The sequence below is a fragment of the Papio anubis genome, chromosome 9 (assembly GCF_008728515.1).
Source record: "Papio anubis isolate 15944 chromosome 9, Panubis1.0, whole genome shotgun sequence".
Lineage (NCBI taxonomy): Eukaryota > Metazoa > Chordata > Mammalia > Primates > Cercopithecidae > Papio > Papio anubis.
The window spans coordinates 36,529,244-36,555,194 of record NC_044984.1 but is presented as its reverse complement, the minus strand read 5'-3'; positions in this window follow the sequence as shown (position 1 = coordinate 36,555,194).

Sequence of the window (25,951 nt, the reverse complement as noted above, 5' to 3'; positions counted from 1 at the left end):
CTCCCCTCCCCTCCCCTCCCCTGCCCTCCCCTCCCCTGCCCTCCCCTCGCCTGCCCTTCCTTCCTTCCTTCCTTCCTTCCATATTGCTTTGTCACCCAGGGTGGAGTGCAGGGGCGCAATCATAGCTCATTGCAACCTCAAACTCCTGGACTCAAGGTATCCTCCTGTCTCAGCCTCCCAAGAGGCTGGGAACTGTAGTTTGGGACTACAGATGCATGACACTGCACCTGGCTAATTAATTTTTTTTTTTGTAGAGATGGGGGTCTCACTTGGTTGCCCAAGCTGGTCTCAAACTCCTAAGCTCAAGTGAGTCTCTCACCTTGGCTTCTCAAAGTGCTGGGTTTAAGCCTATAGGTGTAAGCCTATAGCATTTCTTAAATACAATTTTCTCTGGAATTTTCTTCTAAGTCACTGACATGCATAAGCATGCCTGACACTTAACTAGAGCAATAATGATAGTCATCCCAATTTCAGAGATCTTAAAATTTTAAATAAGAAAGCACAATACTTGGAATCCATTGAATATATTTAAATGAATGAGGTAATAGTTTTATCAAAAATGTTAATATTTCTGACATGCTAAAAATTAGATCCTTTGCAACTATGAAAGTTATGATGAAAATGTTAATTTTCAACCAAATACATTGGTGAAGGGGTACATCATTTTTTTCAGAATTCCTTTAACAGAAAATTAAGAACACTTTCATGAAGAAGGTGACCATGAAGTGATGAAAGACTGAAAATTGAGTTACATGGTATTTTATTTAAATGCTATTTACTTATTTTGGTTATTTTTTTGGCTGGAGATTATAGCTTATGTGAATGATCCATTTGTAGGTTAATGAAATGAATCCAGACAAATTCAGATAAAGGAAATGTATATGTTCAACCAAATATTTCCCTTCCTTTCTGTGTTCTCTCAAACATCTTATTGTCTATGAGCTTTTTTTTTTTAACTTTTTTCAACTTTTGTGTTTCCATAGCTATTCTGACACCAGCTTTTACCTTGCCAATTTACATGGTCACTCTGTCACCCAGCCTGGAGTGCAGTGGGCAATCTCTGGCCACTGCAGCCTCGGCCTCCCTAGCTCAAACCATCCTCCTACCTCAACCTTGCGAGTAGCTGGGATTACAGGCATGTGCCACTACGCCCTGCTGATTTTTGTAGTTTTTTTTGTAGAGATGGGGTTTCACCAAGTTGCCCAGGCTGGTCTTGAATTCCTGGACTCAAGCAATTCTCCTGCCTTGGGCTTCCCAAAGTGCTGGGATTATAGGCATGAGCCACTACATCCAATGTCTTGCCAGTTTTGAATGTCTTTAACAATTCTTCTATGTTGATGGTTCTAACTTTTCTCAAGATTCAGTCATTCAATTGAAGACAGCAATTGGGCAACTACTTTAAAACTCACTTGCAAAGTGACAAACGCAGCATCCTAGCTATAAATAATAAATACTTTGCACTACCAACTCAGATTGCGAAGATTGCTAAATGTACATTTGAAGATATTTTCTGGTGATTTTGACAGACTGAGATTTTAATATCCTTGGGGTATAATCATCAGGGACTAATATAGATGAGAAGATGTACAAAGATCTTCATTAAAGGGAATTTATGTAAGTGAAACATTCCAATTTAATATCGGGTGACTTTTAAGTAAAGCTAAATGTCTGAAAGCTTTGATTTTTAATATGATAATGTCTTTTAACTTCTAAGTGATCTTGTATTGAACTATGGCTTTGATTGATTTCAAAATTTGTGTAGCTCAGAAAACAAGATTTCATTATTTTTGCTTTTTAATAGATGGTAATGTTACAATTGATTTTTAAAGATAATGTACTCAGGTATTCAGGTAATAAAGTTATTTTTATTGCTGAATTCAAATGGGGAAACAATTTTAATTTAAAGATCTATTCAGTTTCTCTCCTTAAAACTTGCAAGAAACATAAAAGGGTTTCTTTCCTTTAGTAACGAAATCCTGTTTAGAAACCAGATTCTGAATATTTGAACATCTTCGTAAAGAAAAGGAAAATGTGTTCTAATTTTTATGTGTGAGCTTACTGGTACATAGATGTTTGTGTAAGTCATATTGGGCTGCTATAATTTGAGAGGATAGAAACTTCACCATTGGAATTAGAACTGATGAAATGTGGAAGTGTACAGTGGCAAGTGACAAGCGATTTTGTCCCTCTTTTTTTGTCCATCCAGTCTGGCCATCTAGACTTCCTGGAACTTGATGCTTCAGAGAGGGAACTTCTACTGAGTTTAAGGGGCTCACTCTTCCAGAACCTAGGTGGTCTGGTTTTTCCTTTTTGCGCACAAGCTCTTTGTGTTCCTGACTGTCCGTATAAAGTTGGTGACTGAGAATGTCCCTTTGGTCTTTGCCTTGGATCAAAACATTTGATAAGTTTCTTTGGGAATTTTATAAACCTCTGATATTTACTACCAGTAACCACACTTCTAAATGTTAGTCAGAAAGTACTAAGAGGTGCCCCCAAAGAGTCTCAGGTTCTAGTCTAGACATAGTCTATCCTAAGCAGCAACCAGTTTCCCTTTGTTGATCAAGATTAATGACCCTGGCCAGTACAGTAGCACCCCTTTTGCCTGTTGGTTCATTGGTATGGAGAAGCCAGAATGGCTGAGTGGTAATGTTAACTTCCAGTTCTACAGAACCATTGTTGTATTCCTTGCTGGAAGCATTCCTTTTGCCAGGATGAAGACTTCTAAACTCACACTGTTTAAACTTGTGTGGAGATGGGAATAAAAACATTTTGCTCATGAATCTCCAATCTGGGGAGGCCTTGGTGGAGAAAGCTCACCTCCTCTCACTTGGCATCAACAGATATCTGGCAGTTGATGCTGGTAGTTGACTGGGGAGACTAGAATGGCTGAGACTGCAGTGGGATGTGGCTTTTTCATGTGGCTGCTTGGCTTCCTCACACTGTGGCGGCTGGGTTCCCAGGGGCAGCATCGCACCAGAAGACAGCACCAGGTGGAAGTTGTATTCTTTCTATGATTTAACTTTGGAAGGCACATTGCATGCATCTTCCACGCTTTCTTGGTCAGAGTAGTTTCAAACTCCTACCCAGATTCCAGAGTAGGGAACATAGACTCTCTCACAGGAAACAGGGTCAGTGGCACGGTATTACCTATGGAGGGATTTTAGATTCTCAGATCTCAAAATGTATTGTTATCTTCCCAAATTGCCAAATTGCTTTTAGAGCAAAGGTGAGGTGGGATGGTTTCTTTCATGTCTTCCAGCAGGGCACAAAAGTTCCTCACTCCCGATATTATAGGCTTTTAGATTTTTATAATTTGATAGTGAAAATAATATTTGTTTTAATTTATGTCCCTGCTTACTAAATAGGGTAAATATTGCTACACATGTCTGTTTACTGAATTGTTTGTTGTTCACTTACCTAAATGAGTCAGTATTTTTAATTGTTTTCTGTGAGTTCCTAAAAATTAAGGCTATTAACCTTTTGTGAAATTTTTTTTGGCAAATATTTTTCCTGTTTTTAAAAAATTCAGCTTGTGAAATTTGGTTATACATAAAAGTTTCCTGTTTTTATGCAGTCTTATCTGTTAGTCTTATTTTTATCCTTTTATCTAAGAAACTTTTCAAATGTATCTACTAATTCATTTGTTCATCTTCTCTAGTGTTGAATTTACTTTCCACTTTTGTTATATTGTGGCTTTAAATTGGTAGTCTTTACCTTGGATTGCTCTCTTCCATTTTTACAAATTTCACAGAGGCAGCATCTTCTTGACAATTGTAGACAACATTAATCATATGTTTAATAAAATATTCTTATACCTATAAACTGTTTCTGAGCAAAGAAGAGTGTGTGATTCTTTTGAAGATCAGCGGTTCTCTCCACAACTCAGGTTTTTTCTTCCTTCCCAAGATCTTTTCACATATCCCATGACTTTCTTCATTTAGCTCATCCTTTTAGAGGGGGCCTAAGTTTACCCAGTATTGCTTTATATTTTGTAAATTTATCTAAATATCAAGCTGTGATGTTAACCAAATATCTCAGAGAAGTCCCTCCACAACTTTCCTATAGATCTAGAGTGAAGTAAAAATAAGTTATTATAACCAGAATGGTAAAAGGTACCAGGAAAAGCCATGCTGGTGTTTCTGTGTCCTGGGGCAATGAGGGGGCTAAGGTGTTCACCTCTGGGCTACCACTATGGATTAAATATTAAGTAACCTTTTTTGTTGCCCCGCTCCCCTAAATTGGGTTGTTTCTATGTTGGGTGTGGTCTTTTGCACCTAGAGGAAGCTGCGGAGTTTCAACACATCACTACATTACAGAAGTCACTCAGTATTTCTGGCATGAAAAAAAAAAAAAAAAAAAAAAGCAAATTGATGCAGATGACATTGGACAAAAAATGACTTCCGGTGGGCTTGGACTTTAAAAGATGAAAAGAATGGTAATGCTTGGCTCTAAATGACAGAAATCATTTGCAAACCACTACACAGTCTTTAGGGATATTACATAAAAAGAGAATAGCAAAACTGTCTACATTTTGGTGGTACCAGAAGCACTATCCTCAAATGTTAAAGACATTATAGGCAAATGTATAGGAATGGACAGAAGGAGAGAGATAAATATTTATGTTTTAAAAAATGAGCCAGTAATAATCTTGGCTAATTCTGTCCACACTTACTTATTATTCAAAGGTTAACATAAAAGTGTGAAAATTTTTACAAAGCTTAAAAATTATAATATATAGTTTATTCGAGCAATAATCCCCTCAGAATTGGTTATTACCACTGTTAATGACTTGCTAGTTAGAGTGTTAATGGCCCATAGCAAAAAACTGCTGGTAATGACTGATTTCAAAGGGATTATTGCTTCCTTAATGGAACTGCACCTATCCTTAGTAATTTTGGTAAGTATCATTTTTACTGCCTATTTCAAGACCCTGAAGCTTAGTTTATTACATTTAAAAGAATGGCACCAAGGCAGATAAAATAGATAATAATCTTTCGACTGAGGTTAGCTTTGCAATGTGTGGGCATTTCACTAAATTATTTTAATATTTCTTTGTCCCTTATTAATAAGATGTCACCTGTGACTTATGGGTGGGTTACAAAAATATGACTTAACAATTGATGTGTTTATTTTTGGATAAAAAGGTCTAAATTATTGTTGAATCAATGGAAAAATTTTTGCACATATCCCATTTGGATTGGGTCATAAATGGGAAATACAAATAAGTTGAGGTATTTTCTTTTGGAAACATTCTTAGTCTGTGCAAAGAATGCTAAACAACATGCCATGTGAGCTGGAGTTTGGTTTCAGCTCAGTTTCAGAGTGGTTATTCAGTTTGCTTTTCTGATTTTTACTTTTACCACTTGTAAAATGAGGTTATTGGACTAGATCACATCTTAGTTCTTCATAGCTATTAAATTCTACAATCATAAATTACAGTTTAAAAAGGGTGAACAGGTAGGAACATTTGCATTAGAGCTACAGAAAATTCTTTTTCAATAAACCTTATAGAATAACCAAATTATTTCTTATACTAAACATGAACCTTTTGAGTATTGTTTGAAGTAAGTGGGCCACTATCTACAGTTTGAAAAATAAAAATATTTTTGTTGTGACAATATTAAGTTTTGTGGACTTTGACACAGCTCAGTTTCTAACTGGCTGAGTGATTTGGGGCAACCCTGACACCTAAGGTGGGCCAACTTCATGAACTGTCTTGTATCATATAACAGGATGGAACTTGACATTAATAAAAATAACTGACAACAGAAAACATTCATTGAAATTCATATTCCCACAAAGTGGTTTCAGTTTCTGAAATTATTAAGTTCTAAACTATTTGTCTTATTTTGCTTAATTTGGAAATATGCCTTATTAGACTGGACTCTGAAAGATTTTTAACTCATCCTTTAAATCAGTGGTTCTTAAGGTGTGCTCTGAGTATCCTGGGTTCTTTCAGGAGGTTCACGAAGCCAAACTTATATATTATAATAATACGAAGAAATTATTTGTGTTTTTCATCCTTACTTTCTCATGAGAGTACAGTAGAGTTTTCCAAAGATTTCATGACACATGATAATATTGTGTAATGAAATGTGTCAATATTTGAAAGATCTGCACAACTCAGCAAACCAATATTTTCCAAATAATCAATGTATGATGTTATAAAATTGTGCATGGAAAAATGATTCTTTCAAAGTGCAAGATAAACTAGTGGATTTTAATGTAACAGTGTGTGAAAAGTTTATTGATGTAGTTTCAGATTTCACTTTGCATCTAACCATTGAGTACCACTTGTTGATTTTGGCATAATATCAAAAAAGGTTATCATAATTACCTGCAAAGACTGTTGAAACAATCCACTCCTCAAGTACATATGTGTGAGAATCTGGATTTTCTTTATATATTTCAATTAAAAATAATATTATAACAGATTGAAGGCAGAAACACATAAAAATCTATGTTCTACTGAGCAAGATATTAATATAATTTACAAAAAATATAAAATAATGCTACTTATCTCAATTTTTTTTTGTTTGAGAAAACAGTGCTTTTTTAATAAAAATGTTTTTCTGTTAACATATAATGGATTTACATTGCTATTTTAAAATGGATTAATCAATAAACATTTTAAAAATTTCTATTTTAATTTTTAATATGGCAAGTATTGATAGTATAATTCACGTGAACAAAAACTCTTTGGGATACTCCATAATTTTTACCTGTGTAAGATGATCCTGAGACCCCAAATTTTGAGAATAGCTGTTCGAAGTCAATTATATTTCTGAAGAACTACTTTCTATTACTGTGAAGTTTAAAAAAACGTACTATAGTTTCTGAAGGCAATTTCCAAGGGCGACTTCTGACAATGTTCTGAGAAATGACACATCAGTGAAATGAATGCTTCGTTTCCCAAGGTAAGTATTTACATGGGTCAACCTTATTTGGATGTAGAATTCTGATAGGTTTAATTTTCTAAAAAATAGCGTTGTAGTGTTTAGATTCACATCTTGTATGTACTGGAGAGTATGTAGAAGAAAAGCAAACTGTCGTATCTGAAAATGAATGAAACAGCTAATTAATGTGATGTGACCTTGTTACTTTCAGAAGCCTGCATGGTAAGTCCTGAGACCTGACCTTGTGCTTCCAGAGCCTTGGGTCACTCTAAGTCCTTAACTCTGGATCAGTATTGTTCGGGGCAGAAGAGAGTCCCCACTTTCCATGTAGAAGGGAAGTGATTTTGAAAATGTCCATGGCAGTCTCCATATATGCCCATGGCAGCCTTTTCAGTATATTTGAGCCTTCTTCTCTTTCAGGGCAGAGCAGATACAAGAGGACACGAGCAGGGACAAGCCATTGGCACTCACTTATTTCCTCTTCTCTTTAAAATGCTGAATTATCAGTAAACTTGAATATCTGAGACTGCTCCAAATTGAGTTCTTATACATATGCAGCAAACTCTGCAAAAAGCCTTACTACTTGGTATTAAAATCAGTTTCTGAAAAGAGAAGAAAGGATGGAGCTGTAAGTTCCATATTTGCTTTCAATTGTGTGTAATGGCAAATGATTAAAGAGGTCAAACCCATGTCCTTCATCGCACAAAACATCTGTAATGCGGATCCTGTAGAGAGGTATATCCCCTTCTTATTCTGTGCTTTGGCATTTATACAGGGTGAGAAGGTGATTAAACAATGAGAGAAGTTTATGCTAGGATATTAATTACATAATGTGTATTAACCCCCCATGGAGTGTTTATATTTTCACTAGAATAATCAATCTGGGAAAGATTTTTGAATAAAAGGATGGATAATTGTGAAATTATCTAGGCAAAGAGTGGGTACTCTCTTTCCAAGCTACTCACATCACATGACATAAGGGAAAGCCTAGTAATAAAATACTAATAAAATAAAAAATGGAATACTAAAAAGCCTGCCAATAAAATCAGCAGCCCTCCCCCATAGCTAATTTTAAATTTTCCTCTGACTTTGTAAGTATTTTCATTGAGTCCAGTGCTCAATTCTGGCTATTCATCAGAACTATTAGGGGAACATTTAAATTTTTTATTGGAAAATAATATATATTTATGGTAAAAAATGTTCAAATGGTTCAAATAGCATTACATAAAATGTAAATTTCTGCCATCCTTTTTATATTCCTCAGAGCTTTGTACCTTATGCCTGTCTTTTTCCCTCCCTCCTTCCATTCCTTCCTTTCCTTTCTTCCTTCCTTTCCTTCCTTCCTTCCTTCCTTTTCTTCCTTTCCTTCATTTCCTTCCTTCCTTTCCTTCCTTTCCTTCCTTTCCTTCCTTCCTTCCTCCTTCCTTCCTTCCTTCCTTCCTTCCTTCCTTCCTTCCTTCCTTCCTTCTTCCTTCCTTCCTTCTTTCCTTCCTTCCTTCCTTCCCTCTGCCTTCATCAAAGATTTATTAAGCACCTACTATATATCAGGCACTGTTCAAATTGGGGGGACACAGTGAACAGGACAGATGAAATTCTTGTCTAGTGGGGTTTACTGTAACTTTTGAAATAAAAAAATGAAAGGCTTATAGATGGAATGTATGAAGAGGTACGGGATAAAGAGAGCATAATGTACAGGAAATGACTATGGGATGGAGTGGGATAAGCCAGAAACTAAAAAGTTTCAGTTGTAGTTTTTCCTAATCGTTGCTGCCATAATTCTGAGTAATACGCTTCTAAGTCTATTTCTCGATTTATCATCTTTAGTCACTATTGACTCCTCGTCATGAAAATTAAGGTATTTAGCTTTCATATAATGGTTCCTCCTCTATCCCACCTTTCCCCAATTTTTTAATTTATATTTTAGTCCTCTAATTGTTTACCTTCACAACTTGAATCTTTATTCCTATTTGGTCAATTTGGACAGTATCATATGACTCTAGGGAGAGTTATGTAAATTCATATTCCTGAACTATACTCTAGGTGTACAAGCGTCTCTGGGGGCAGAACTTGGCATCTTTATTTGAAAACAAAAGCTTTCAGAAGATTCTAGTGATCACCTGATTGGTTGCCATTGCCCTAGCCTGTATCTACTCTTCCTCCAGAAACTGAGTGATCCATCCACGCTGTGACCCACTGTTTCTTCAGATTTCTGCATGTCACACAGTTCGTAGATATGCAACTGACATCAATATTTAAAATATATCTTTGCTTTAAATGAAGATATATATTGTCATGATAGAGCAACTCAGAGCCAAGTGACTCATGTGGTCTTGTGCAGGATGAGACACATTTTGTGGCAAGGAAAATACATAAAACAATATTTCGGACAGTTGGGACAGTAAAGAGCTCACTTAAGGGGGAATGTCAGGGTTTTCTGTTCACATGCAGCAGGACTAATTGTGAGCGGAAAACAAATTTGTTAGATAGATGTGGGGCAGTTTGGTCCAAGGCTGGACAGGGATCAGTAATGTTGTCTGGAATCATGCAGCAGACAGACCCTGTCAGGACACAGCCCAGATATTATTGCAGCTTGTACCGTGGACCCAGCTAACACCTAGCACTTCCCAGTGCTGCCATTTTCTACTCCAGAAACCCTCTCTCACTGCTGGCGATGTTGCCACTTCCAGAGAGTCCCTCCAGTTCTGTCTTGTTTGTAGATTTAGTCCAGGCAGGTGTGTCTAGTTAGCAGAACTTAGGTTTCTTCCTGTTCCCAGCTGCAAGGAAGGCAGGGAAGGCAGGTAGCTGTCACTATCATCTTCTCTAATGGTATCTATAAGGTGGACAATTCTTCACGAATAAGAAGTTTCAAATGCAGGGTGGTCAAATGTTTACTATGAGAAACATTTTGAGAAAACATACCCAGCGTGCCTTGAATCCAGTGACCCAGTTGAGAACCACTCCTTTAGCCTGTGTATATAGCCTCATCTGCTCCTTAATTTCAGGATTTAACTAGAAGCACCTGAAAATAGGGACCACGCCTTGTCTTTCTTGGCCTGCTGCATCATTCACATGACATTTGTCAAAATAACTACCTTGTAGCTGCGTATTTAGACTGTGTGTGCGTGTGTTGTATGTGTATGTGGTGGAGATAAAGAAAGGTTAGGGCTGCACATGTATTTTCTCTAAAAATAGAGCAAAGATCTGGTAGGAAAAATTCATGTCTTTTTCAGAAGATGTGTTAATCCACTGTGCCTCCCATAGCACAATGACCATAGACTGGGTGGCTTAAACAACAGAAATTTATTTTCTCACAGTTCCAGAGGGTAGAGGTCCAACACTATGGTATTGGCAGATTTTGGCCTGAGGGTGGCTACTGTCTCAGTCCATTCTCAAATTGCTATAGAAATCTACTGGAGACTGGGTAATTTATAAAGAAAAGAGGTTTCATTGGCTCACAGTTACACAGGCTGTACAGGAAGCATAGCAGCTTCTGCGTCTGGGGAGGCCTCAGGAAATTTCCAATCATGGTGGAAGGTGAAGTGGGAGCAGGCTTACCTTCCGTGGCAGGAGCAAGGGGACAGGTAAGTGCTACACACTTTAAAATGACCAGATCTCTTGAGAACTCACTATCACGAAAGCAGCACAAAGGGGAAATCTGCCCCATGATCCAGCCACCCCCCAACCAGGCGTCACCTCCCACCAAGCCTCACCTCCAACATTGGGGGTTACAATTCAACATGAGATTTGGGCAGGGATGCAGATCCAAAACATATCAGCTGCCTTCTCACTGTGTTCTCATGCAGTCTTTTCTCTGTGCACACATATCCCTGGTGTCTCTCAATGTGTCCTCATGTCCTTTGCTTACAAGGATGCCAGTCAGATTGGATTAAGGCTCACCCATATGACCTCATTCAATGTCAATCACTTCTTTAAAGGGTCTACCTCCCAATATGGTCACATTCTCAGATACTGGGGATTAGGGCTTCAGTATATGAATTTTGGGGAGACATAATTCAGCTCATCACAGAAGAGTAGCACCAGAAGGAATCATTGAGATGATCTTGCCTGAAAGTTTCATTTTGGCAAGCCAGCATTTCTTCACTCTTCTTTCTACAACAGCAGCCTGGTTTCTCTCTGCATAACTCTGCTCCTTTCTGTTCAGGGCAGTTGTTGTCCCCCTGGGCTTTACATGTGTGCATCACATTCTCCCAGCTACGGGCAGCAAGTAGCACATCATGTGGTCAGAGCAATGAGATGCAAAGACATATTTGGATATTAGGAAAGAGGCAGGTGCTATTTCTACTGGGTTGGCAAGTGGGGGAGGGGGGGACTGTGTGAGCCAGACCAAGGATAACCATGGAGTGCGTGAGAATGGAGCTAACAGCGCAAGGCAAAGCAGAGAAGTGGGAGAATTTTGGTGTCATGGTTCAAGTTCTTGCATAAAACTGAACTCAATGTCAGAATGATGTCTGGGCTTCTTAATGAGCCTCCCTTCCTGTCTTAGTCTGCCTAAATTAGTTTTTTATTATATGCAAGACTTCTAAAGCATGTGCATCCTATTAATACAAAAACACTTTCATTTTTTAGAGAAGAATAAAGAGAACTGTGAAGGGATTTGAGTATTTAAGGACTCACAGTGGAGAAACATAGACTTGAAATCATTTGCTCATTCCACATCTTTGAATACCTCATAGCACCGTTTCTTGCTCATTAATACTCAACTGACGTTTGTTCAATGGATGAAAGAATGTATTTGAATCTTAATTTAAATATTTTATTTTAGCTCTTTTTTTTTTAAAAAAAAGCAGATACTGTTGCACAGTTGATATTTTTATACAGCAGGTTCTGAAATAACATAATTTCACTCAATGTTGCTTTGTTATAACATAAATGAGAAAAGAAAATTGATTCTTGGCAGGGACCACTGTCGGTGTGGAGTCTGCATGCCCTCCGAAATCTGTGTGGGTTTTTTCTGACTACTCCAGTTTGCTCCCACAACCCAAAGCTGTGCACATTGAGTTCACTGGTGTGACTACATTGTCTCGGCCTGAGTGTGTGTGTGTGTGTGTTTGTATTTGTATGTATGTGTACCCTGCAGTGGAATGGTTTCCTGTCCAGGGATGGTTCCTGCCTTGGGCCCTGTCTGCTACCCTTGGCCATGAACTGGAATAATCGGGTAAATAATGATCTTAATTGTTTTTATTTTTCTTTCTTAAATGTATGTATAGCTCACATTTACTTCAGTGCTTAATATTACGAGGGTTTTGGTCTTTATTTAAAAGTTTAGTCATGTTTTTTGACCAGAAATATGTTATAGAAACTTAATTCTTATTTATTTCAATTAACCTAGAGTAAAATTTGTTTTATGATGCCATCTTGCTGAAAGTTGCAGTTTCCATTAATCTATTGATGATGTTAAATGAGGATTTACTGTATTTCTAACATTGCAAAAATGATCTCAGCGTAACTCTTCCAGTAGTAAGGCTAAGTTAATTTTAATGCCTTCAGGTAGGCCCATCCTGCTTACCCTGTGTACTCAGTGCAAATTAATGATGCTCAGCCCGCACTTTCTTTTAGTATTTCCAGACTCCTGAAGCATATGCATCCTATTTCCCACCTCACGTTGCACTTACACAAATGATTAACAACATAGAAAGGGCTCATTTCTCCTAAGTGGAGCTGCAATATTATTTTTTAGAAGAAAAATATGTGGATGAGCCAGCACTTACTCAACCTAACTATATCTAAAATTCGAATATCTGCTATATATATATTATTTATTCATTAATGAAAAAAATGGAGAAGATGCTGACTTCAAAAAAACAAAAAAACAAAACAACTCAACCATTACAAGTGAGGGAGAATTGGGAGGTGGTGTTATGTTTGTGTAAAACGTTTTTCCCCCAAAAAGGAGGACATAGAGAGATTAAAGAATATTCACAAATCATCAATGTGTCTGCTGTTTTAATTTAGCCTTCCGAATAAGTTTAAAAATTTACTATCTTGCACAGGGTTTTATCAGTCTACCTTCCCTCCAAGGAGATAAAATAAATGAAATCAGCATTCCTTCTAACCCTCTTGGCATAAATTATTTCTTACCCTAAGCAAGATGACTGATGATTTTTAAAGCTCTTTAATTATATGCTAAACGGATTAGTGGCTGAAGGGAAGTCCTTTTAGAGCAGTGAACCAGGATTATTCCACAAATATCTGTATGTTGAGGTGGATACTGTGCCTCCAAAACTGTTAATGTGTGAAAGGTCTATGCTCTATATCAGTAGGGGCCACCAACACCTCAATAAATAATAGAAACTTGGCAAAAATTTTGTCAGAGTGATTTTTTTTCACCATTATCTGGGGTGACTTTAGAAGTAAAGAAAGGACCAAAAAAGATTATTCAATATTAAGTACTTTGAAGACAGAAATTCTTCTTGCTTCCTATATGGAAAATAAACTAATAGATTTAGAATGAGGGATTTTAAAAACAGCAAGCATTTTCCCCAGATGGGCTTTTATTAGAACATAAAGAATTGAAGGAGTTATTTAGGTAATTAAGACCTCCAACTTTAAAAAAATTTCTGAGTGGTTGGGGCACACTAAAAGCATCTCATCTACCATCTTGGAAAACAGACAGAGTTGGAGGTCTTAGACCCTGGGGAAGAGAATGCAGACAAACAGCATTCTCTCAAACATGCTGATAGAAGTGCGTGAAGCCTCAGTACATGAGAGAGGCAGAAAGCCTCCTTCTGTGACGTACCTTTCCACTGGGGATGTGAGCAACCCAGACCGCAGGAGAGCATTTTGTTCCTTCCAAGCCCTGGAGCTAACTTGGGGAGAGGCTTGGAGATGCTGAGAGGGAAGGACACTGGAAAAGTTGCAGGCATTTTCCCAGACCTGGGAGGGAGAGCAGGATGCAATTTTTAAACCAGACGCACACAAAGTCAGTCATTCTTTGGTGACCTGGCAATGTGGCCATGCAGGCATTTTTCTCAGGCCCAGATTGGAGCACCCACCCTGGAGTGAGACCTCCACAGCCAGAATTGTGGAAAACACCTCAGCAGTAGGTGCTGGAATTGTACTCTCCCTGTTGCAGGTCTTGGGTGGTAGGAGAGCTGCTACAGTTGTGGTTTCTCCTGGGCAATGAGACTTGCAACTGGGGTCAGCTTGGAGACCTGGAACTGATCTGTGTGTGTCATTGCTGGCTGCCCCAGCCTGCTCCTCTGAGATTGTGGTGCAGTGGGGCCCTCTCTGCTCCACACCTAGGCAGATCGCTAGGCATTCAGAACCCCTGCTTGCCTGGTTCAGCAGCCTGAGCCACCCCCGTCTTCTTGGACATAGATTGTGGTTCAGTGAGACCCCCTTCATTCTACCCCCAGGCATAATTCCAGGCATTTGGAGCACCTGCTTGCCTAAACCAGCATCCTGAGCTGCTCCACCCTTCCTGGGCAAAGACTGAGATACAGCAGGCCCTCTCCACTCTATGTGCAGGTAGATCTCCAGGCATTCAAAGCACCTGCTTGCCCAGATTGGTAGCCTGAGCTGTCCCGCCCTTCCTTTGCAGAGATCATGGTGAAGCAGGGTCCTCTACACTCCATTTCCAGGCCAATCTCCAGGCATTTGGAGCATACACTCATCTGACTCAGCAGCCTGAATTGTCCACTCCTCCTGTGCAGAGGGCCCTCCCTGTTTTACACCCAGGGATATCTCCAGGCAATCAGAGCAACTGCTGGCCTGAATCAACAGCCTGAGCTGGCCCACCCTTTCTGTGCAGAGGCCACAGTGAAGCAGGAAGGACTCTGTCCACTCTATGCCCAGGCAGATCACCAAGCATCTGAAACACCCATTCTCCTGCATTGGGAGTTTAGACTACCTCTCCTCCCTGTACAGAACTTGGGGCCAAGAGAACTTGGTGACTGCCCACTGAATTCTCCCTTTGTGCTGTTTCCTGTGCCTGTCATTGGGGAACCTGTAGGTGGGCCTACCTGTTCTGGCCCTGCCCATCTTGCCTCCCACTCTCCTGAATAGGGAGCTCAGACCACTGTGCACTCCATAGATCAGCCCATTGCCTGAGGTAATGGAGAACTTCCCCCAGTAAGTAACGACCAAGTATATACACAGTCATATTGGCCACAGCAGGCTCTTACCCATAGGTGCCTTCTACTAGCTTATAGGTCAAACTGTACAGCCCAACAGAAACAATCTTCCAACAGAAGTGCATAGGGCTACAAAAGCAAAGCCAAAAGACCCTACCCAACATTCTCTACAGTCACACTCCCTTGGCAGGTGGAGGAAAGGGAAAACAAAAATCCAATAATATTATAGAGAAAGAAAGAAAAAGTAATCCTACCCACAAGATAATTACAAAAATCAGAAGTGCCATAAATTTCAGATTAAAAGGAACCAGCATAAGAATTATGGCACCATGAGAAATTTGAGTGTAGCGACACCACGAAAGGATTAACTAGCTCTCCAGCAATGGTTGCTAACCAAAATGGAAACTCAGAAATGACAAAAAAGATTTCAAAGCATGGATTGCAAGAAAGTTTAACAATATACAAGACATGGTTGAAAATTAACACAAAGAAACTTCTAAAGCAATCCAAGAAATGTAGGAAGAGATAAACATCTTAAAAAGAAATCTGTCAAATTTTCTGGAATTGAAAAACTCACTTAAGGAACTTCAAAATGCAATGGAAAGCTTTATCAATAGACTAGACCAAGCAGAAGAAAGAATTTCAGAGCTTGAAGACCGATCTTTTGAACTAACCCAGTCAGACAAAAATAAAGAAAAACATTTTTTAAATGAACAAAGTCTTTGAGAAATGTAGGATTATGCAAAGCAACCAAGCCTATGAATTATTGGCATTCCTGAGAGAGAGGGAGAAAAAGCAAACAACCTGAAAAACACACTTGAGGGAATAATTCAAGACAATGTTTTTAATCTTGCTAAACAGGTATACATCCAGATGCAAGAAATCCAGAGAATGCCTGTGAGGTGCTATACAAAACTAGCATCACCAAGGCATATTGTTACCAGATTGTCCAAGGTCAGTGCTAAAGAAATAATCCTAGTGGCATCTACAGAAAAAGGGCAGACCATGCACAAAGGGAATCCCATCAAGCCAACAGTGGACTTCTTAGCAGAAACCTTATAAGCCAGGAGAGATTGAGGGCCTATTTTTAGTATTCTTAAAGAAAAGAAATTCCAACCAAGAATTTCATATCCTATCAAACTAAGCTTCTTAAACAAAAGAGAAATAAAATATTTTCCAGACAAGCAAGTGCTAAGGGAATTTTTTACCACTAGACTAGCCTTAAAATAAATCCTCAAGGGGGTTCCAATGTGGAAAAGAAAGAACAATACCTGCTACCACAAAAACACACTTAAGTACAGTGTAGAAAAGCAGTTCCCTATGGAAAGCACTTCGGAGATTTCTCAAGGAATTTAAAACAGAACTATCATTCAACTCAGAAAACCTATTACTGGGTATATATCCAAAGGAAAATAGATCATTATACCAAAAAGACATGTGCAGTCATATGTTTGTCACTGCTCTATTTACAATAGCAGACATTGAATCAACCTAGGTGCCTATGAGTTGTGGATTGGATAAAGAAAATGTGGTACAAATACACCATGGAATGTTACACAGACCATAGACCCTATAAAACAAGCACACAATGGAAACTACAAAGCAACCAGCTAAGAACTTCACAATAGGATCTAAACCTCATATATCAATATTGACCTTGAATGTAAATGTCTCACCTAAAAGGCATAGAATTGCCAATTGGATGAAAAATTAAGACCCATCCACCTGCTATCTTCAAGAGTCTGATTTCACATGTAATGATACACATAAGCTCTAAGTAAGGGGTTGGAGAAAAATCACACAAACAAATTTAAAAAGAGCAGTGGTTACTATTCATACAGCAGATAAATCAGACTTTAAACCAATAACAGTACAAAGGAACAAAGACAGGCATTATATAATGATAAGGGGTTCAATGAAACAAGAAGACTTAACTATCTTAAATATATATACACCTAATATTGGAGCACTCAGATTCATAAAACAATTACTTCTAGACCTACGAAAGGACTCAGACAGCCACACAATAATAGTGAGGAATGTCAATACCCACTGACTATGTGAGGCAGAAAACTGACGAAGAAATTCTGTACTTAAAATTGACACTTGACCAATTGGATTTAATAGAGACATCTACAGCTATTCCATCCAACAACCACAGAATATACATTCTTCTCATCTGCACATGAGATATGCTCTAAGACTGATCACATGCTAGGCCATAAAGCAAGTTTCAAAACATTAGAAACATTGAAATCACAGCAACCATAATCTTGGACCATAGTGGAATAAAAACAGAAATCAATTCTGAGGTCTCTCAAAACTACACAGTTACATGGAAATTAAACAACTTGCTCCTAAATGGCTTTTGGGTAAACAGTGAAATTAAGGTAGAAATCAAAAAATTGTTTGAAATAAATGAAAACGGAGACAAAACATAGCAAAATATCTGGGATGCAGCAAAAGTGGTGGTAAGAGGAAAGTTTATAGGACCAAATGCCTATCTCAAATAGCAAGATCTTAAATAAACAATCTAACATCACACCTACAGGTATTAAAAAAAAACAAGAACAAACCCCAAAATTGGCAGAAGAAAATAAATAACTGAAATCAGAGAAGAACTGAATTAAATTGAGACACAAAAATCTATAAAGAATCGATGAAACAAAAAGTTGTTTATTTGAAAGGATAAACAGGATGATAGACCACTACCTAGAATAGAAACAACAAAAAAGACATTACAATCAATCCTACAGAAATACAAAAAATAACACAGACTTATGAACACTCTCTGCATACAAGCTAGAAAATCCAGAGGAAATGGATAAATTTCTGGAAACAGACCACCTCTCAAGACTGAAACAGGAAGAAATTAAAACCTTAAATAGACCAATATTGAGTCCCAAAATTTAATCAGTAATAAAAAACCTACCAACCAAGAAAAGCCCCAGACCAGAAGAATTCACAGCCAAATTCTATCAGATATATAAAGAAGAGCTGGTACGAATTCTACTGAAAATATTCCAAAAAATGGAGGAGGAGGACATCCTGTGAAGCCAGCATCACCATGATACCAAACCCTGGCAAAGACACAATGAAAAAAAAGAAAACTATAGGACAATATCCCTGATGAAAATAGACACAAAAGTCCTCAACAAAATACTGGCCAATCGAATCCAGCAGTATATTAAAAAGTTAATTTACTACAATCAAGTGGGCTTCATTCCTGTGATGCAAGGTTGGTTCCACATAAGCAAATCAATAGATGTGATTCACCGCATGAACAGAATTAAATTAAAAACAAAAACCATGTTCTCATCTCAATAGACATGGAAAAAGCATTCAATGAAATGCAACATCACTTCATGATAAAGACTCTCAACGAAGTGGACAGTGAAGGAACATACCTAGAAATAATAAGAGTCATTTATGACAAACTGACAGCCAACATCATACTGAATGGGCAAAAGCTGGAAGCACTGCCCTTGAAAGTTGGGATGAGACAAGGATGCCCACTTTCACCACTCATATTCAGCATAGTACTGGAAATCCTAGCCAGAGCAATCAATCAAGAGAAAGAAATAAAAAGCATCCAAATAGGAAATGGAGAAGTCAGACTATTTATCTGCACTGATGATACGATTCTACACCTGGAAAACCCTGAAGTCTCCTCTGAAAGGCTCCTGGAGCTGACAAATGACTTCAGTAAACTTTCAGGATACAAAATCAATGTACAAAAAGCAGAAGTATTTTATTTTTATTTTACTTTAAGTTCTGGGATACACGTGCAGAATGTGTAGGTCTGTTACATAGGTATACGTGTGCCATAGTGGTTTGCTGCACCTATCAACCAGTCATCTAGGTTTTAAGCCCCGCATGCATTAGATGTCTGTCCTAATGCTCTCCCTCTCCTTGCCCTCCACACCCCAACAGTCCCCAGTGTGTGATGGTTGCCTCCCTGTGTCCATGTGTTCTCATTGTTCAACTCCCACTTATCAGTGAGAACATGCAGTGTTTGTTTTTTTGTTCCTGTGTTAGTTTTCTGAGAATGATGGTTTCCAACTTCATCCATGTCCCTGCAAAGGACATGAACTCTTTGCTTTTTATGGCTGTATAGTATTCCATGGTGTATATGTGCCACATTTTCTTTATCCAGTCTATCATTGATGGGCATTTGGGTTGGTTCCAAGTCTTTGCTATTGTGAATAGTGCTGCAATAAACATACGTGTGCATGTGTCTTAATAGTCAAATGATTTATATTCCTTTGGGTGTATACCCAGTAATGAGATTGCTGGGTCAAATGATATTTCTGGTTCTAGACCCTTGAGGAATCACCACACTGTCTTCCACAATGGTTGAACTAATTTACGCTCCCACCAACAGTGTAAAGGCATTCCTATTTCTTCACATCTTTGCCAGCATCTGTTATTTCCTGACTTTTTAATGGTCACCATTCTAACTGGTGTGAGATGGTATCTCATTGTGGTGTTGATTTGCGTTTCTCTAATGACCAGTGATGATGAGCTTTTTTTCACATGTTTGTTGGCTGCATAAATGTCTTCTTTTGAGAAGTGTCTGTTCATATCCTTTGCCTACTTTTTGATGGGGTTGTTTGATTTTTCTTGTAATTTTGTTTAAGTTTCTTGTAGATTCTGGATATTAGCCCTTTGTCAGATGGATAAATTGCAAAAATTTTCTCCCATTCTGTAGGTTGCCTGTTCACTCTGATTATAGTTTCTTTTCCTGTGCAGAAGCTCTTTAGTTTAATTAGATCCCATTTGTCAATTTTGGCTTTTGTTGCAATTGCTTTTGGTATTTTAGTCATGATGTCTTTGCCCATACCTATGTCTTGAATGGTACTGCCGAGGTTTTCTTCTAGGATTTTTATGGTTTTAGGTTTTGTGTTTTAAGTCTTTAATCCATCTTGAGTTAATTTTTGTATGAGATGTAAAGAAGCATTCCAGTTTCTGTTTTCTGCATATGGCTAGCCAATTTTCTTAACACCATTTATTAAATAGGGAATCCTTTCCCCATTGCATGTTTTTGTCAGGTTTGTCAAAGATCAGATGGTTGTAAATGTGGGGTGTTATTTCTGAGGCCTCTGTTCTGTTCCATTGGTCTATATATCTGTTTTGGTACCAGTACCATGCTGTTTTGGTTACTGTAGCCTTGTAATATAGTTTGAAGTCGGGTAGCATGATGCCTCCAGCTTTGTTCTATTTGCTTAGGATTGTCTTGGCTATACGGGCTCTTTTTGGTTCCATATGAAGTTTAATGCAGTTTTTTTCTATTTCTGTGAAGAAAGTCAGTGGTAACTTGATGGGAATAGCATTGAATCTATAAATTACTTTAGGCAGTATGACCATTTTCACAATATTGATTCTCCCTATCCATGAGTGTGGAATTTTTTTCCATTTGTTTGTGTCCTCTCTTATTTCCTTGAGTGGTGGTTTGTAGTTCTCCTTGAAGAGGTCCTTCATGTCCTTTGTAAGTTGTATTCCTAAGTATTTTATTCTCTTTGTAGCAATTGTGAATGGGAGTTCACACATGATTTGGCTCTCTGCTTCTCTGTTATTGGTGTATAGTAATGCTTGTGATTTTTGCACATCGATTTTGTATTGTGAGACTTTCTTGAAGTTGCTTATCAGCTTAAGGAGTTTTGGGGCTGAGACAATGGGGTTCTCTAAATATGCAGTCATATCGTCTGCAAACAGAGATAATTTGATTTCCTCTCTTTCTGTTTGAATACACTCTATCTCTTGCCTGATTGCCCTAGCCAGAACTTCCAGTACTATGTTGAATAGGAGTGGTGAGAGAGGGCATCTGGTCTTATGCCAGTTTTCTAAGGGAATTCTTCCAGCTTTTACCCATTCAGTATGATATTTGCTATGGGTTTGTCACAGATAGCTCTTCTTATTTTGAGATATGTTCCATCAATAGCTAGTTTATTGAGTGTTTTTAGCATGAAGGGGTGTTGAATTTTAATGAAGGCTTTTTCTGCATCTATTGAGATAATCATGTGGTTTTGTCATTGGTTCTGTTTATGTGATTGATTATGTTTATTGATCTGTGTATGTTGAACCAGCCTTGCATCCCAGGGATGAAGCCGACTTGATCATGGTAGATAAGCTTTTTGATGTGCTGCTGGATTCTGTTTGCCAGTATTTTATTGAGGATTTTTGCATTGATGTTCATCAGGGATATTGGCCTGAAGTTTTCTTATTTTGTTGTGTCTCTGCCAGGTTTTGGAATCAGGATGATGCTGGCCTCATAAAATGAGTTAGGGAGGAGTCTCTCTTTTCTATTATTTGGAATAGTTTCAGAAGGAATGGTACCATCTCCTCTTTGAACCTCCGGTAGAATTCAGCTGTGAATCCATCTTGTCCTGGGCTGCTTTTGTTTGCTAGGCTATTAATTACTGTCTCAATTTCAGAACTTGTTATTGGTCTATTCAGGGATTTGACTTTTTCCTGGTTTAGTCTTGGGAGGGTGTATGCATCTAGTTTATAAATTTCTTCTTGATTTTCTAGTTTATTTGCGTAGAGGTGAAAAAGCAGCAGCATTTCTATATACCAATAACATTCAAACGGATAGCCAAATCAAGAAACAATTCCACTTACAATAGCCATAAAAAATAAAACCTAAGAATACATCTAATTAAGGATGTGAAATATCTTTACATGGAGATTTATAAAACACTGCTTAAAGAAATCATAGATGGCACAAACAAATGGAAAAACGTTCCATGCCCATGGATTGGAAGACTCAATATCATTAAAACAACCATACTGCCCAAAGCAATCTACAGGTTCACCGCTATTCCTATCAAACTAAGCATCATTTTTTTTTCACAGAATTAGAAAAAAAACTTTTAAAATTCATATAAATCAAGTAGAACAGCCTGAATAGCCAAAGCAAACTTAAGCAACAAGAACAAAGCCAGAGGTATCTATTACCCAACTTCAAACTATTTGATAAGGCTACAGTAAGCAAACCAGCATGGTACTGGTACAAATACAGACACAGAGACCTATGAAACAGAGTAGAGAGCCCAGAAGTGAAGCTTCACACCTACAGCAATTTGATCTTCAAAGAAATCAACAGAAATAAGCAACAGGAAAATGACTTCCTGTTCAATAAATGGTGCTGGGATAACTGATGAGCCATATGCAGAAGAATGAAACTGCATCACATACGAACATTAACATAAGATGGAACTAAAGACTTAAATATGAGACCTCAAACTATAAGAATCCTAGAAGAAAACTTATGAAACACCATTTAGGACATCCGCCTTTGGAAATAATTTATGCCTATATCCTCAAAAGCAGTTGCAACAAAAACAAAAATGATTATTGCAACAAAAATGAATGTTGTCCCACTTTGACAAGTGGGACCTAATTAAAGTAAAGAGCTTCTGCACAGTAAAAGAAACTATTAACAGAGTAGACAGACAACCTACAGAATGGGAGAAAATATTCACAAACTATTCATTCAACAAAGGTCTAATATCGACAACCTATAAGGAACTTAAATAATTAAACAAGTAAAAAATGAACAATCCAATTAACAAGTGGGCAAAAGATCTAAACAGATACTTCTCAAAAGAACATACAAGTGGCCAACAAACATAAAAAAAGATCAACATATTAATAGAGATATGCAAATCAAAATCACAATGAGACACCATCTCACACCAGTCAGAATGGCTTTATTAAAAAGTCAAAAAAACAACAGATGCTGGTGAGACTGTGGAGGAAAAAAAAAACACACACACTTTTATACTGTTGGTGAGAATGCAAATTAGTTCAGCCCCTGTGGAAAGCAGTTTGGAGATTTCTCAAATAATTTAAAACAGAACTACCATTTGACCCAGTATTCCCATTACTGGGTATATACCCAAAGGAAAATAGAACATTATACCAAAAAAAGCCACATACACTTATATGTTTGTTGCCACTCTATTCATAATAGCAAAGACATGGAATTAACCTAGGGGCCCATCAGTCACGGATTGATAAGGAAAGTGTGGTACAAATACACCATAAAATACTATGTGGCCACAGAGAAGAATGAAATCACATCCTTTGCAGTAATATGGTGGAGCTGGAAGCCATTATCCTAAGCAAATTAACACAGGAACAAAACGCTAAATACCATATATCCTCACTTATAAGTAAGAGCTAAACATAAATATGGGTAGACATGAACATGAAGATGGCAGTGATAGACATGGGGAGTACTAGAGGAGGTAGGGGGGCAAGGTTTGAAAAACTATTGAGTACTGTGCTCACTACCTGGGTGATGGGATCAACTGTATCCCAAATCTCAACATCAGACAGTATACCCATGTAACAAACCTGCACATATACCCCCTAAAGCTAAAAGACAAGTTGAAATTATTAAAAATAAAGACCTCCAAAAAGAAATATCCTGAAAATTAATGTAGAAGCTGGGTTTTACAGTTGTATTTTTTCTAAATTACCTGCTTGAAAAAATTACTTGATCGTAACTGTTTTTGAGCATTTCCCATCTTCTCAAAACTCATGCTCTATATTTATAGAAGGGACTTTAATCTTCCTGAGGCCAGGACAGTGGGACTGTGTAGAAGGGAGAAATGGAAACCACACTGCGGCACTGAGTACATTTAATTTGTTGTTATTAATAAAACAAAATATTTCCTATAAGCAAATAAATGCTGTGGTAGAATTCTAAAGCAGCATCCCCAAGATTCCTACCCCCAGTTATTCAATCAAACACTAACCTACGTACTGCAGTAAAAGGACTTTGCAGATGGAATTAGGGTTACTTATCAGCTGACCTAGACCTTGTGATACTTTGAACAGAATGCAACTTAGCCAACCTGGACTTCTGACCTACAGATACTGTGAGATAATACAGTTGTATTGTCTTAAGGCATTAAGTTTCTGGTAGTCTGTTATAGCAGCAATAGAAATGAACACAAATGCAAAGGAACTTAATACCACAAAATTAACCTTCAACTCGTAGCATATTGGAGATACACAAAGAATGTCCTTTAAACACTTACACAACAAATGGAGCAAATGCAGCAAGCTCGATGCTAAAACTGGACTTTCTTACTTTATGTCCTCAGGAAGGAAAAGTTTTGTCTATTTAGCAAGAAAAACATATATATAAGAAAAGATTCTTTTCCAGACATCCTTCTTCTTGAATGAAGATTGTGACTGTTACGCCATAAGAAAAAAAAAGACAAAACCTAATCTCCTTTTTCTATTTCTTTCTAGTCTACACTACGTTATACTACACGACCCTACACTCAGATTTGTTTATCAGAAATAACTACCTACCATGATTTTCCATTTTGACAAACATCAATAAGATAACACACCTGGAGAGAATATTGATCGAGAGTGGTTTTTTTTTTTTTTTTTTTTTTTTGTGAGTCTTAGTTTTAAATTCTGATTCTGCTGTTTATCGGTGAAGTGAGTTTTGGAAATTGAACTTTTCCATATCTTGACTCTTCTCATGGGTAAGATGAGGATAAAGATTCTTACCTATACTGTGTTGTTGAAATAATTAAATGAAATAATGTGTATTTTCAAACACTGCCTAGCATACTGTAGGCATTCATCAAATAACAGTTATTCTTTTTACCATAAGTCGGTCTTTACCTGGACTACCAAATCTTACTCTAATTATGGTCCAGTTTAAGTTGCACATTGCTATTCTTAGATGCCCTCTATACTTCTCAGATGAGCTGTATTGATTATTCCATTTTTTGACTACTTGTAATTGAGGAGTTTCTTCTGATATTTGTAAATATTATAAATGTTATAATAATTTATAAATGACTTTGTTTCCTTAACTTTATTCTAAACTGTTTTTGAGCAGGAACCATAAGGCACACAGTAGGCTCTCAGGAAGCACATGTAGGTAGTTTAAACATCTTAGTAATGTAGTTTTCACTTTGCTTGATTATGTATGTCGATGTGCACACATGCTTTATTTTTCCTGCACCAGGAATGCCAAAAAATGTGAAGAAAAAAATCCATCCTCACTGGACATAGAGCCAAGTCCCCAATCTACAGTGCCAGCCATCTCACAAGAGAGACTAATCTTGAAAGAATGCCAGCATAATTTTGTAGAGCCCTGAGATTTGGCTTGTCAGATAAGTTTCAGATAAGCATCTGCACTTTTAGTGGCCCATCCAAATCCAATCCACATAGCCAGCCCAGAGAGCACCATCCATCACCATGGCTGGAACCAGTGAGAATTCGTCCTGATGGGGATTTATTGCAGGAAATAACCCTTCTTTTCTCTAAAATGATTTGTTTCAAATCTAGGCATCTTTACTTCTACTGAAAACTCCAGTGGCAAGCTGCACAGCTTTTTTGATTTTTCCCAGTGCATTTTAATTAGCTACCTCTCAATCACTGACTTACACATTTCGGTTCATTGTGGAGAAGATAAAAAGGAAAATCTGATTCACCCTTAGGGAGGATTTCATAAGGAAACTGGAAATTTCTTTAGAATTATTGATCAGTACCTATCCTGAGCATAATTATACTCACGTTTTTTCTTCCTATGTCTTCCATTCATCGAACATTTCTTTCTACATTTTTTTTATCCTTTCTTAAAGTTTCATTATTTCATAACTTTTTGGTGGTATTTTATCTTTCCTGACTCATAAAGAGACTTTGAAAATATATTCTGTGTCATCTCAGTATTTACATATTCAGTTCACCTTGATCATTTTTCACTGCGGATGGGCTTCCTGTACTAACTCTTTTCTCAGGGTGAATTGTGATTCCTTTGGGTCTTGCAATGGGTGCATATGGAACTTGTGAGATCCATGGCTCCAGGCTCTGGAGAGAACCTCTTTGCTGAGGAATACTTGGCAGCTTGGAATTATTTTCGAAGCTACTGGGTGCTTCCTATTATTGTTTAAATATGGGTGTATTAGTTTCCTATTACTGCTG